At 43.0% G+C, this 16,470-nt stretch overlaps 1 protein-coding gene across 4 annotated transcripts in view; it reads left to right on the top strand.

Moving 5' to 3' along the window:
• The window catches only part of PHTF1 (putative homeodomain transcription factor 1), a 281,464-nt gene that overhangs the window by 176,815 nt on the left and 88,179 nt on the right, over positions 1–16,470 (top strand). The window lies entirely within an intron of this gene.

Raw genomic sequence — 16,470 nt, 5'->3', positions numbered from 1 at the left:
GTGAGTTCCGGTCGGCGATGTTTGGCATTGTTTGGGGTGGCAGTTGGTGTGGCTCCCCTATTGGAATTTTGGACTGCGCTGCAGCCCCATCTCTGGAGTCACCACTGGTGGGTACTACATTTAACTGAATTAACTTCCGTGCAGAAAATAAGACTTCTGTCAGAAATGGCTGTTGAAAACCGAAAACACACTCTTGTTGCCACTATTGACAGATAAATAACCAAATAACCTTCCTCAGCAACATCTGAAAGTATGGAAACAATCCCTGCAGTCTATTCTAAATTTCTCTGGCTGGGTCCACAGGATTATCGTATTCAAAAAAAGGGGGTAAAGGGGAAATTCTGTTGCACTGGAAATAATAATACCTCACCTGAACAGGTGGTAGTAGAAGGCCCCTTTTATTGATAGAAATATAATTATTTGATTCAAAAATGGGGGTGCAACCACAGATCGTGTATGATACAAAAACAAACAGAGAGAGAAAGGCGATCTGTTAGGTGGTGCACAAAGTGTAAAATATAACTTTTATTTTTATTAATATCCTAAAAGTGGATAATATATCACACTGAATACAAGAACATTTATGCGAAATATTACAAACATATATTGTGAAAAGATAACGACAATGTCAGACAATACAGAGAAGAATAAATGTAAAGAAGAATTAAAACAGCCTTGGTGTCTTTATTGTGTCTATTTATTAGATATGAATTCACAGCAACGTTTAGTGGAAGCTGTATGATGAAGAAAGTATACCTGTACATATAAGATTCATACACAGTGCTGCTGTACATATTATTATATAATTACACACCCTATATTTGCAATACTCGTGCATTAAAAAACTGGGAGTACGTTGGATACATTTGTGAGCAGTGTTCTCTGTGACGTACTTATAGAGATCGCTAACTCTGAGAGCGACATACTATGAGAATAAAGTAACCAGAGGGATTTTTGGGGTGTTTGAAATGTGCGCAGGGCAGCTTTAACAAGTGTAAATTGTCTAATGGGATGCCACCACACCCCACAAAAACAGAAATTCAATACAGAAGGAAGGCAATTTTTTCTCAGTATAAGCGCCCAGTAGGAATATCAAATGAAAATAAAATATACGTCCCTTTAGGGTAGTCAACAGTGAAGATCCTCAGTAGTTCAGCGAAAGTTCTCAGTTGATGTAATTTAGTGTCCAGTAATTGTTACATGGAAAAAAACAGAACATACAATGTGTACTATTGTTTCTTAAATGGTATTCAAAGAAAGTCCTTTTATCCCATCAGTATAAGGAAAGCAGTGACATGAATAGGGGGTCTGTATCGAGTGCGTACCCCAACTCACGCTGGGAAGAACAAATGTATGCACATAAAGGTTTCTTTTTAAAACTCTTCACCCTTTCTGTGTATCTTCCACCAAAAAGTATGCATAGAGGAGCATACCTAAACTCACTTAAAAGTGAAGATGCGACAAGTGTATAAAGGTATCTTTCACATATACTTCTTTGTCAAAATAAGAATGCGTACCACACTCACAGAATGAAGTGTGGAGATATTCCTATCAAGGTATCTTTTGGATCCCCAGATGTTTCGGACCTCAAGATGCCAGTACGTATTTGGACAGTTATAAATCCAAAAAGACAAAAATGGTGCCAATCAATCCATTTTTAAAAAAAAGTTTTAATTGATACAAAATCCCATAGCCGGGAGAAGGGTACATACAAATAAAAACACTCCACAACAGGAGAATAAAAATATGGAAACTAGAATTTGCAGACACAAAAACAGTTTTCTGCTAAAAAATCTTATATTCCGTCATAAGATGCATCAAGTGATAAAAATACCTTGAAGGCTGGTTTTTAGGAGTAGCACAGTGCCCAAAGTTGTCGACGCGTTTCGGCTCAACGGGAGCCTTCCTCAAGACATGTGGGCACTGTGTAACCCCATGCTATTTATTTGGGCACTGGCCAATGAGGTAACAGGAAATGACCTCACAGGTGGATGACCAATTAGTGTAAAAATTAGCCAAAACATAAATTCTTTTAATATAAAATACACATTAATAATAAAGAAATTCACATATGATCCAATGACTCCATATTTAATGTATATTTGACTGAATGATACGTGTTGTACTAAAAAACGGGTCAAGGGGAAGTGCACTATTGTAAATAGTCCCCCCTCCATTGGTGCACGGAGGTGTAGTTCCGCTGAGCTGACAGAATAGTGTCAGCACACTCCAAAACTCCTCCATGCCATCGTGGCGCACATTTGCGTTCCACCGAACGGATGTGCGTTCCACGGTTGGTTTCCGGAACCGGAAGTTACGTGGTGACGCGATTTGCGTTCCACCACTCGCGGGTATGCGTTCCAACGTGACTTCCGGATTGAACGAGAAGGTGAACCGCTGAATCCAGCGGTGCCTGCTCTTGTTCACATGGAGGGGGAATAAGTACAAATGGACCTTAATTATTATCATAGTTATAACAAAATGTACAGCATGCAGACAATAAATATGTAAAAAAAGATAATAATAACATTAGTGTAACACTGCCATTATAATGATATACAGAAAACTGAGATTTAAAAAGATTTTTTTTAACAAATATGCAAATGAGGACATATTGATGTATTCTCTCCTCTGTCGTCATGCAAACATACAAAGACGGGATGAGGTCCAAAAAGTTCAATCAAATCCACGGAAAATATATATTTCTTGTTTTTTTTTTTTTTTTTTTTTGTACAAATCTGATGTGGTAGAATATCTGGAAAAAAGATTTATGAGTCAATAACCAGAATGAACACGAAAACAGGTAGGCATTATTTCTCAAAGAAACCACTTCAATTCAAAATCCTTATTCAGGCCATGTGGACAGAGAGTTTTGTAAGAATAGATACAGTTCATTTCTAGTTTTGCTAGGACTTTAGCAATACTTCCACCTCTGATATTCCCCTTAACGGCCCTAATGCCATAAAAGGCTTTGATGTGCTCAACAGAGCTTTCGTGGGTCTCTTTGAAGTGACAAGATAGTGCGTGTGTCTCTAGACCTTTTTTGATATTTCTGAGATGTTCAGATATACGAATTTTCAACTGTCTAGAGGTGCGACCAATATAGAACTTATCACACGAACACTGTATTGCATATATTATGTTTTTCGAGTTGCAGGTTATGAAGTCTTTTATCTGGATTTCATTACCGTTGATCTCTATCTTTTCAAACTTACTGTTGCCTGTATATTTGATATGCTTACACCCTTGGCAGCAACCACAGCGATAAAAACCGTGAGATTTATTTACAGGACCTTTTGGTTTTGTGGATGACATGCTAGATACCAGTTTGGTTTTTAAATTGGGTGCTTTTCTGTAAATGTGTATTGGTTTATCCGGAATAATAGTTCCAATAACTGGATCATTTTTTAAAATGTTCCAGTGTTTTTTTATAATTTTTTCCATTCGTCTATGTTGATTTGTGTATTCTGTTATGAAAGCCCATTGGTAGCGATCCTGATTTTTGTCTTTTTTGTATTTTTTCTTTAAAAGATCCTCCCTGTTTAATTCACTAAACTTGGTGATTTCTAAATTAATATTGTTCTCGTCATAGCCACATTCCTTAAATTTGGATTTCATTTCGTCTGCTTGTTTGACAAACACCTCATGCTCTGTACAGTTACGTCTCAATCGATTTATCTGACTCTTTGGTATAGAGTTGAGCCAGCTGTCGTGATGACAGCTGGTCTTGGGAATGTAAGAACCAGAGTCGGTTGGCTTGGTGTAATTCATGGTGTGTAATTTTTCCCCTTTGACGTAAACTGTAATATCTAAGAAATTAATGCTGCTGGTGCTGGTGGTGAAAGATAATTTAATGTTTTTATTATTGGTATTTAGAGATGTTAAAAATTCTTCAAGGAGATCATTTCCGCCTTTCCAAATCAAAAAAATATCATCTATGTAGCGCATATAAGACACCAGGTTCGCTCCGAAGGGGTTATTTGTCCAAATGGTTTCAAGTTCCCATAACCCCATAAATAAGTTGGCGTAACTCGGAGCGAACCTGGTGCCCATGGCGGTCCCTGTTTTTTGGATGTAGAAATCATCCTTGAAAAGAAAAGTGTTGTTAGTCAAAATGAAGCGGATACCTTCTATTAAGAAGTCCTGTAGATCCTTGGACAGACTGGATTGTTCAAGGAAATACTTGGTTGCTTCGATACCTTGGTCATGGTTAATGATAGTGTAGAGGGAACTCACATCAGCGGTAACTAACGTGAGTCCCTCCTCCCAGACCACTTTTTCTAGGTTCAACAGAAAATCCCTTGTATCTGTAAGGTGAGACTGGTTGATTTTAACTAAAGGCTGTAAAAAGGAATCGATGAATTGTGACAAATTGGCAGTGGTGGAATCCACTCCCGAGATGATTGGTCACACATTCGTTCTTCCCAGCGTAAGTTGGGGTACGCACTCGATACAGACCCCCTATTCATGTCACTGCTTTCCTTATACTGATGGGATAAAAGGACTTTCTTTGAATACCATTTAAGAAACAATAGTACACATTGTATGTTCTGTTTTTTTCCATGTAACAATGACTGGACACTAAATTACATCAACTGAGAACTTTCGCTGAACTACTGAGGATCTTCACTGTTGACTACCCTAAAGGGACGTATATTTTATTTTCATTTGATATTCCTACTGGGCGCTTATACTGAGAAAAAATTGTCTTCCTTCTGTATTGAATTTATGAGAATAAAGTATCTCTACTAATTAGATTTACAACTAAATGTGGAGTTTGCTTTAGAATAGGATCCACACTGGGCAATTGTTAAACTGTAACATCGGGGTATTAAACATCAGTGTATTAAAACATCACCGTCAGCCCTGTAATTCAATCTATCTTAATTATAGATGCAGGCACGGAATTTCCCATAATTGGACAACTAATAAACTGTAATATCAGTATATTTAAATATCATTGGGCAATTAATAAACTGTAATACCAGTATATTTAAATATCATTATTAGCCCTGCAACCTGGTCTGTCACAACCATAGACGCAGGCACGGAATCTCCTATTAATGGGAGCTGCTTAACCTAAAACAACAATATTATACCCGATAATACGGATTCATATCACAGTACCGCCGGGTGGTATTCATGTGACCGCCGGTCAGCTGACCGACAGTCACATGACCTCCTCCACCAGCCCGACGGGTCACTGTCCTGATGGTCGGCATGTCGACCAACAGGGACTATTTCCACTCGTGGGTGTCCACGACACCCATAGAGTGGGAATAGAACCCGTGGCGACCGTAGGTCGCCACCGAGCCCGCAGCGTGGCGAGCGCAGCGAGCCCGCAAGGGGCTTGCTGCACTCGCCCCTCCCCGCCGGGATCCTGGCGTCGGTTTGCTGCCGGGATCCCGGCATCGGTAAGCTGACCGGCGGTCAGGAGACCGCCGGTCAGCCGTACTACACCCGTACCGCCTATTGTTATCATCTTACTTATGGTACATATGAGGGATTTTCAACTGCCTATGTGATTATTCTAACACGTAGTACAAATAGACAGCATACTGTCTATGGATCAAATTCATACTTTATACACATATTACATTAGCGGACAGGGGATTAATAGCGCTAATATTCCCAGATCCGCTTTAAAGCAATAGCAGTATAAACAGACACCCTGCGGGTCAGGGAAGAGGTTGAGAGCAAAAGGAGACTATTCAACCTCATAGAATATTGCTGACCTATGCAAATTGGTAGTACTGAATGTAATACTTTAATTGCTGTAAGATATCTGTAATTATTTAGTACTCCATAGTAGGTTTCTTAGCTGATTGGAGGTAGTGTACACCCAATAATCACAGGGAAGGATTTAATCATTATACGCTCTCCTCTCTGCTAAGACTCCATCAGTAAATATACTGCTTTGCTGTAGTAAACATTGTTTCATCATCTAATCAGGCTAACTGCCAAGAACTAGAGCTGGGCTTCAATAGCAACATTAGTTACCAATTATCTCAACATACTGAGTAGCACATATTGTATTACTATCTAACAATTACCAACAAAAGGATACAACAAGTATATAATAAATAGACACAATAAAGACACCAAGGCTGTTTTAATTCTTCTTTACATTTATTCTTCTCTGTATTGTCTCACATTGTCGTTATCTTTTCACAATATATGTTTGTAATATTTCGCATAAATGTTGTTGTATTCAGTGTGATATATTATCCACTTTTAAGATATTAATAAAAATAAAAGTTATATTTTAAACTTTGTGCACCACCTAACAGATCGCCTTTCCACAGGATTATCCGCAGGATAACATTGGGATCTGTTTGAGCGACAGCGGAAATGGCACCAACACAGTCACAAGCTTTCTGGCCTCCCAGGATGCATCGGGGCTTCCCCATATAGTCCTGCCCACTGACTCAGTCAAATCAGTTTTTTGCTTGGTGCGGCAGGAAGCTGTGAATAAAGCAGCCTGATGCTTTTATTATGTTATTTTTATAGACTTACTATGTTTTTTGAGCAACTTTTCTTAACAGCGTCTTAAACGCATTATGGAAAGAGTTGCTCCAACAACTCCCCACCGGGTCGCAACAACGCTTACCTCCGCGGTACAGTGCTGTCTCGACGGGCGTCTGTGTTGGATGTTCTAGCAGGTCCAGCAGACGTAACCAGGCTGTGGCCGGAGCATGGGGGCAAGGTAAGTCTATGGATTTCCTCTTACTAGAGGGGTCCAGACACAGTTACACTGTATTGGTGGAGACTACAAACAGTGTGTCGATGCACCGAACATCTTGTGCGACAGCGCTACGCTCTAGGGATCATAGGCGCCAGGACTAGGTAGAGGCCGTGATTCTTGGAGTTTAAGTCAACAGGGGGATTCAGACGCTCTCCTTGCTACCCCTCCTCCGAGTTCATGACCAGTTTCCGCGCGTCTCCCATCCATGAACTAAATGACCTCACTTCCGTCTCAGACGCTACCACGAGGGTTTAAAAACCACTAATAATGTCTGGCGCTATTGAATATATATATATATATATATATATATATATATATATAATTGCAGATGGGTGCCCGTATCCACAGTCACACCCACTCCGCACAAGTATCTTGGATATAATCCAATATTATTATCTCTTATACCTCGTGAAATCTATCCAGCAGCAACAAAGGTAAAATGGCCTGTGGACATGGCCAACACAATCCACCCGATTAAAATCGTGTGTGAACTAAAACAAACTATAAAACCCCTTGCGCTATTTAGACTTAACTAGAGGCAACAGGACATGAATAAACTCAATAAAATAATTATAATAATAAGATAATTTTATTATCTATAAAATCAATCAAATGTGAACACAGAAATAGTTCATCAACAAATGAAATAATTAATATGCGCATATAAATAAAACTATAACATTAATTAAATAATAATAATAATAAGACTACTAATTGAGCATAAGAGGTGGACCACCTCTTATGCTCAATTAGTGGTCTTATTATTATTATTATTTAATTAATGTTATAGTTTTATTTATATGTGCATATTAATTATTTAATTTGTTGATGAACTATTTCTGTGTTCACATTTGATTGATTTTATAGATAATAAAATTATCTTATAATTATAATTATTTTATTGAGTTTATTCATGTCCTGTTGCCTCTAGTTAAGTCTAAATAGCGCAAGGGGTTTTATAGTTTGTTTTAGCTACCACGAGGGTACTCGGTCGCAGCTTAGACGCTGCGGTTGTGTACACTAGAGATTCCGCCTAGACCGAGTCGCAGGCCTTAGCGTCTGCATACACGTGGAAGTCGCTGAGCGTCCGTGTCCGTCAGTGAGCGACTGTGTCCGTTATCAGGAGCGGTAGTGTACATCAGTAGCGTCTGAATCCACTCAGCGTCTTACGAGTGCATTTGCTTGGATATGGAAGTGTGGTGAGTCTCCCTGTATCCCGCTCTACAGAGGAAGGGTATACAGTACTAAAAATTCTCTCTACTTGTTTGTATGAATTGTTAATTTTTAGTACATATTGCATATGAGATCTGTATATTACTGTGTTTTCTGCATGTTATGTTGAAAAAGAACCAGTTGAAACAGAAGTACAATTTTCCTACTTACTTGCAAGTTGTTATGGGGGTTGTAGTCTCATATGACAATGTCTAATGCCTTAACATGTGACTGACTGCTAGTATGTGTGCTGACTTGTCTATGTTGTCAGTTCTGTTCTGACCCTCAATTCAGGTGCACGGCTGTGGTCAGATTGATCTCACTTCTATATACTCATATAGGTGATTTTCAGTCACAAATTGTGTAGTCATTAACAGATTATTACCATGTCTGTGAGTGGCAAAAGTGACGAGGAGAATTTATCAAGCACTCCTACATCCCTAGCATGCTTATCTTGTAAGACAGGGTTAATTGGTATGGACCAATTGGTCACTTATGAGGGGTTGTGTGCAAACTGTTTTGCTTTCCAGCAAAGTAAAAAACAGGAGTTGGTTCAACCACCAACAGAGCCACCATGGAATATGTTCGCAAAGACTTTATCCTCAATAGCGGACAGGTTAACTCCGGTAGTACCACCTCAAAGGTTAGGTTACACTATTAACCCATACATGCAGTTCCCTTCCTACGGCTTGGTTCCAGTTGCCTCTACAAGCAACCAAGGGACAGGTAAGACTAAGACAGATGTGTCTATGTGGCAGACTACACAAGATGATACAACAGATGATGATACAGTATATTCAAATACTCCGTATGATGATCAGTCTCAGAGTTTTAATTCAGAGGATGTAACTGAACTTATTGATGCTGTGAAGGCTGTTCTCTCTTTGCAAGAGCCAGCCAAGGCAGTGTTGAAATCTAAAACACCTGTGTTTAAACGAACAAAATCAATTAAAACTGAATTCCCAGCGTAAGATGAGCTGACTGAAATGATGGATGAGTCTTGGGCGACACCCAGTAAGAAATATAAGATTCCGAAAAGATGGAATTCATATTATCCATTTCCAGCTGTGGATTGTTCGAAAAGAGAAGTTCCTCCAAAAGTAGATGCACATGTACTGCGACTTCAGTAGTGATGAGCACCGGAAATTTTTCGGGTTTTGGTTTTGGGTTCGGTTCCGCGGCCGTGTTTTGTGTTCGAACGCGTTTTGGCAAAACCTCACCGAATTTTTTTTGTCGGATTCGGGTGTGTTTTGGATTCGGGTGTTTTTATCAAAAAACCCTAAAAAACAGCTTAAATCATAGAATTTGGGGGTCATTTTGATCCCAAAGTATTATTAACCTCAATAACCATAATTTCCACTCATTTTCAGTCTATTCTGAACACCTCACACCTCACAATATTATTTTTAGTCCTAAAATTTGCACCGAGGTCGCTGGATGGCTAAGCTAAGCGACCCAAGTGGCCGACACAAACACCTGGCCCATCTAGGAGTGGCACTGCAGTGTCACGCAGGATGGCCCTTCCAAAAAACACTCCCCAAACAGCACATGACGCAAAGAAAAAAAGAGGCGCAATGAGATAGCTGTGTGAGTAAGCTAAGCGACCCTAGTGGCCGACACAAACACCTGGCCCATCTAGGAGTGGCACTGCAGTGTCACGCAGGATGGCCCTTCCAAAAAACACTCCCCAAACAGCACATGACGCAAAGAAAAAAAGAGGTGCAATGAGGTAGCTGTGTGAGTAAGCTAAGCGACCCTAGTGGCCGACACAAACACCTGGCCCATCTAGGAGTGGCACTGCAGTGTCACGCAGGATGGCCCTTCCAAAAAACACTCCCCAAACAGCACATGACGCAAAGAAAAAAAGAGGCGCAATGAGGTAGCTGTGTGAGTAAGCTAAGCGACCCTAGTGGCCGACACAAACACCTGGCCCATCTAGGAGTGGCACTGCAGTGTCACGCAGGATGGCCCTTCCAAAAAACACTCCCCAAACAGCACATGACGCAAAGAAAAAAAGAGGCGCAATGAGGTAGCTGTGTGAGTAAGCTAAGCGACCCTAGTGGCCGACACAAACACCTGGCCCATCTAGGAGTGGCACTGCAGTGTCACGCAGGATGGCCCTTCCAAAAAACACTCCCCAAACAGCACATGACGCAAAGAAAAAAAGAGGCGCAATGAGGTAGCTGTGTGAGTAAGCTAAGCGACCCTAGTGGCCGACACAAACACCTGGCCCATCTAGGAGTGGCACTGCAGTGTCACACAGGATGGCCCTTCCAAAAAACACCTCCCAAACAGCACATGACGTCAAGAAAAATGAAAGAAAAAAGAGGTGCAAGATGGAATTGTCCTTGGGCCCTCCCACCCACCCTTATGTTGTATAAACAGGACATGCACACTTTAACCAACCCATCATTTCAGTGACAGGGTCTGCCACACGACTGTGACTGAAATGACGGGTTGGTTTGGACCCCCACCAAAAAAGAAGCAATTAATCTCTCCTTGCACAAACTGGCTCTACAGAGGCAAGATGTCCACCTCATCATCATCCTCCGATATATCACCGTGTACATCCCCCTCCTCACAGATTATCAATTCGTCCCCACTGGAATCCACCATCTCAGCTCCCTGTGTACTTTGTGGAGGCAATTGCTGCTGGTCAATGTCTCCACGGAGGAATTGATTATAATTCATTTTAATGAACATCATCTTCTCCACATTTTCTGGATGTAACCTCGTACACCGATTGCTGACAAGGTGAGCGGCGGCACTAAACACTCTTTCGGAGTACACACTTGTGGGAGGGCAACTTAGGTAGAATAAAGCCAGTTTGTGCAAGGGCCTCCAAATTGCCTCTTTTTCCTGCCAGTATAAGTACGGACTGTCTGACGTGCCTACTTGGATGCGGTCACTCATATAATCCTCCACCATTCTTTCAATGGGGAGAGAATCATATGCAGTGACAGTAGACGACATGTCCGTAATCGTTGTCAGGTCCTTCAGTCCGGACCAGATGTCAGCATCAGCAGTCGCTCCAGACTGCCCTGCATCACCGCCAGCGGGTGAGCTCGGAATTCTGAGCCTTTTCCTCGCACCCCCAGTTGCGGGAGAATGTGAAGGAGGAGATGTTGACAGGTCGCGTTCCGCTTGACTTGACAATTTTGTCACCAGCAGTTCTTTGAACCCCAGCAGACTTGTGTCTGCCGGAAAGAGAGATCCAAGGTAGGTTTTAAATCTAGGATCGAGCACGGTGGCCAAAATGTAGTGCTCTGATTTCAACAGATTGACCACCCGTGAATCCTTGTTAAGCGAATTAAGGGCTCCATCCACAAGTCCCACATGCCTAGCGGAATCGCTCTGTGTTAGCTCCTCCTTCAATGTCTCCAGCTTCTTCTGCAAAAGCCTGATGAGGGGAATGACCTGACTCAGGCTGGCAGTGTCTGAACTGACTTCACGTGTGGCAAGTTCAAAAGGTTGCAGAACCTTGCACAACGTTGAAATCATTCTCCACTGCGCTTGAGACAGGTGCATTCCACCTCCTATATCGTGCTCAGATGTATAGGCTTGAATGGCCTTTTGCTGCTCCTCCAACCTCTGAAGCATATAGAGGGTTGAATTCCACCTCGTTACCACTTCTTGCTTCAGATGATGGCAGGGCAGGTTCAGGCGTTTTTGGTGGTGCTCCAGTCTTCTGTACGTGGCGCCTGTACGCCGAAAGTGTCCCGCAATTCTTCTGGCCACCGAGAGCATCTCTTGCACGCCCCTCTCGTTTTTTAAATAATTCTGCACCACCAAATTCAAGGTATGTGCAAAACATGGGACGTGCTGGAATTTGCCCAGATTTAATGCACACACAATATTGCTGGCGTTGTCCGATGCCACAAATCCACAGGAGAGTCCAATTGGGGTAAGCCATTCTGCGATGATCTTCCTCAGTTGCCGTAAGAGGTTTTTAGCTGTGTGCGTATTCTGGAAAGCGGTGATACAAAGCGTAGCCTGCCTAGGAAAGAGTTGGCGTTTGCGAGATGCTGCTACTGGTGCCGCCGCTGCTGTTCTTGTGGCGGGAGTCCATACATCTACCCAGTGGGCTGTCACAGTCATATAGTCCTGAGCCTGCCCTGCTCCACTTGTCCACATGTCCGTGGTTAAGTGGACATTGGGTACAACTGCATTTTTTAGGACACTGGTGAGTCTTTTTCTGAGGTCTGTGTACATTTTCGGTATCGCCTGCCTAGAGAAATGGAACCTAGATGGTATTTGGTAACGGGGACACAGTACCTCCAACAAGTCTCTAGTTGGCTCTGCAGTAATGATGGATACCGGAACCACGTTTCTCACCGCCCAGGATGCCAAGGCCTCAGTTATCCGCTTTGCAGCAGGATGACTGCTGTGATATTTCATCTTCCTCGCAAAGGACTGTTGGACAGTCAATTGCTTGGTGGAAGTAGTAAAAGTGGTCTTACGAGTACGACTTCCCCTCTGGGATGACCATCGACTCCCAGCAGCAACAACAGCAGCGCCAGCAGCAGTAGGCGTTACACGCAAGGATGCATCGGAGGAATCCCAGGCAGGAGAGGACTCGTCAGAATTGCCAGTGACATGGCCTGCAGGACTATTGGCATTCCTGGGGAAGGAGGAAATTGACACTGAGGGAGTTGGTGGGGTGGTTTGCGTGAGCTTGGTTACAAGAGGAAGGGATTTACTGGTCAGTGGACTGCTTCCGCTGTCGCCCAAAGTTTTTGAACTTGTCACTGACTTATGATGAATGCGCTGCAGGTGACGTATAAGGGAGGATGTTCCGAGGTGGTTAACGTCCTTACCCCTACTTATTACAGCTTGACAAAGGCAACACACGGCTTGACAAATGTTGTCCGCATTTCTGTTGAAATACTTCCACACCGAAGAGCTGATTTTTTTGGTATTTTCACCAGGCATGTCAATGGCCCTATTCCTCCCACGGACAACAGGTGTCTCCCCGGGTGCCTGAATTAAACAAACCACCTCACCATCAGAATCCTCCTGGTCAATTTCCTCCCCAGCGCCAGCAACACCCATATCCTCCTCATCCTGGTGTACTTCAACACTGACATCTTCAATCTGACTATCAGGAACTGGACTGCGGTTGCTCCTTCCAGCACTTGCAGGGGGCGTGCAAATGGTGGAAGCCGCATGCTCTTCACGTACAGTGGCCCTCATTCCGAGTTGATCGGTCGCAAGGCGAATTTAGCAGAGTTACACACGCTAAGCCGCCGCCTACTGGGAGTGAATCTTAGCTTCTTAAAATTGCGACCGATGTATTCGCAATATTGCGATTACTAACTACTTAGCAGTTTCAGAGTAGCTCCAGACTTACTCTGCCTGTGCGATCAGTTCAGTGCTTGTCGTTCCTGGTTGACGTCACAAACACACCCAGCGTTCGCCCAGGCACTCCCACCGTTTCCCCGGCCACTCCTGCGTTTTTTCCGGAAACGGTAGCGTTTTCAGCCACACGCCCCTGAAACGCCGTGTTTCCGCCCAGTAACACCCATTTCCTGTCAATCACATTACGATCGCCGGAGCGAAGAAAAAGCCGTGAGTAAAAATACTTTCTTCATAGTAAAGTTACTTGGCGCAGTCGCAGTGCGAACTTTGCGCATGCGTACTAAGCGGATTTTCACTGCGATGCGATGAAAAAGAACGAGCGAACAACTCGGAATGAGGGCCCGTGTTGGGAAGGTCAGGCATCGCAAACGACACAATTGGACTCTCCTTGTGGATTTGTGATTTCGAAGAACGCACAGTTCTTTGCTGTGCTTTTGCCAGCTTGAGTCTTTTCATTTTTCTAGCGAGAGGCTGAGTGCTTCCATACTCATGTGAAGCTGAACCACTAGCCATGAACATAGGCCAGGGCCTCAGCCGTTCCTTGCCACTCCGTGTGGTAAATGGCATATTGGCAAGTTTACGCTTCTCCTCTGACAATTTTATTTTAGATTTTTGAGTCCTTTTTTTACTGATATTTGGTGTTTTGGATTTTACATGCTCTGTACTATGACATTGGGCATCGGCCTTGGCAGACGACGTTGATGGCATTTCATCGTCTCGGCCATGACTAGTGGCAGCAGCTTCAGCACGAGGTGGAAGTCGATCTTGATCTTTCCCTATTTTTGGAACCTCAACATTTTTGTTCTCCATATTTTAATAGGCACAACTAAAAGGCACCTCAGGTAAACAATGGAGATGGATGGATACTAGTATACTTATGGATGGACGAGCGACTGCCGACACAGAGGTAGCTACAGCCGTGGACTACCGTACTGCGTCTGCTGCTAATATAGACTGGATGATAATGATATAAAAAATATATATACATCACTACTGCAGCCGGACAGGTATATATTATATAATGACGGACCTGCTGGACACTGTCAGCTCAGCACTGCAGACTCCTAAAGTAAGCTACTAGTATCAAGAAGATAGAAAAAAAAAAAAACACCACGGGTAGGTGGTATACAATTATGGATGGACGAGCGACTGCCGACACAGAGGTAGCTACAGACGTGGACTACCGTACTGCGTCTGCTGCTAATATAGACTGGATGATAATGAGATATAAAATATATATATATATCACTACTGCAGCCGGACAGGTATATATTATATAATGACGGACCTGCTGGACACTGTCAGCTCAGCACTGCAGACTCCTAAAGTAAGCTACTAGTATCAAGAAGATAGAAAAAAAAAAAAACACCACGGGTAGGTGGTATACAATTATGGATGGACGAGCGACTGCCGACACAGAGGTAGCTACAGCCGTGGACTACCGTACTGCGTCTGCTGCTAATATAGACTGGATGATAATGCTATAAAAAATATATATATATCACTACTGCAGCCGGACAGGTATATATTATATAATGACGGACCTGCTGGACACTGTCAGCTCAGCACTGCAGACTCCTAAAGTAAGCTACTAGTATCAAGAAGATAGAAAAAAAAAAAACACCACGGGTAGGTGGTATACAATTATGGATGGACGAGCGACTGCTGACACAGAGGTAGCTACAGCCGTGGACTACCGTACTGCGTCTGCTGCAGTGCTAATATAGACTGGATGATAATGATATAAAAAATATATATATATATCACTACTGCAGCCGGACAGGTATATATTATATAATGACGGACCTGCTGGACACTGTCAGCAGAATGCGTTTATAGAATAAAAACACCACACGACGAGTGTTTAACTTTTTCAGGCAGACAATCACAATATACTGGTGGTCAGTGGTCACTGGTCAGTCACACTGGCACTCTGGCAGCAAAAGTGTGCACTGTTAAAATATGTACTCCTGCTATAACTGCTCCCCAGTCTCCCCCACAATTAAGCTGTGTGAGCAGTGAGCACTCAGCACAGTCAGATATACAGTATTACATAGATGATGCAGCACACTGAGGCTAAGCACAGATATGGTATGTGACTGTGTCACACTGTGTATCGTTTTTTTTCAGGCAGAGAACGGATTAATTAAACTGGTGGTCACTGGTCACACTATCAGCAAGTAGTACTCCTAATATGCTCCCCAAAATTAGTAAATCAAGTGTCTCTACTACTCTCTAGTCTACTCTAAACGGAGAGGACGCCAGCCACGTCCTCTCCCTATCAATCTCAATGCACGTGTGAAAATGGCGGCGACGCGCGGCTCCTTATATAGAATCCGAGTCTCGCGATAGAATCCGAGCCTCGCGAGAATCCGACAGCGGGATGATGACGTTCGGGTGCGCTCGGGTTAACCGAGCAAGGCGGGAAGATCCGAGTCTGCCTCGGACCCGTGTAAAAAGCGTGAAGTTCGGGGGGGGGTTCGGTTTCCGAGAAACCGAACCCGCTCATCACTAGCGACTTGTGCATAAATCTGCTTTACCACTGTCATCTACCTCACTAAATGATGTCACAGACAGAAGGGTAGATAGCTTCCTGAAAAATTAATTTTCTCTAGTAGGAGCAGTAGTAAGACCTGCTATGGCTTCGGCCTGGGTAGCAAAGGCAATGTGGCGAATGGATAGAAGAACTAGAGAATGACATCTCTTCTCCAAATAGGGAGCAAGAGTATCATTTAAGCCGTTTAAGACAATCTGCCCAATATTTGGAAGAAGCAGCAATTGATATGGGTACAGTTGCTTCTAAAGCTTCAGCATTGACAGTAGCCGCTCGCAGAGCAGTTTGGCTACGTACCTGGAAATCAGATGCGGAATCCAAGAAAGAATTGGAAGCATTGCCTTTCATTGGTAATATATTGCTTTGGAAACCATTATCTGATATCCTAGAATCAGAGGCTGAATCAAAGAAGGTCAGATTTCCGGCTACTTATAACCCTAAGTCTAAGGGTTCAAAGTTTCGCTCATTTCGTTGGCAAACCAAAGCGAAAGCTAAAGAGGAGTCTAAGCAACCCCAGTTCAAAACCAGAGATAGGAAGCAGTGGGCTAGCAAAAAGCCAGCTTCCAATCCTGAACAGAAACCATCAGCCTGAAGAGACGGG

This window comes from Pseudophryne corroboree, chromosome 2, assembly GCF_028390025.1.
Source record: "Pseudophryne corroboree isolate aPseCor3 chromosome 2, aPseCor3.hap2, whole genome shotgun sequence".
Lineage (NCBI taxonomy): Eukaryota > Metazoa > Chordata > Amphibia > Anura > Myobatrachidae > Pseudophryne > Pseudophryne corroboree.
Note: the sequence above shows the minus strand (reverse complement) of the source record. Positions and strands in the feature narration are given on the sequence as shown.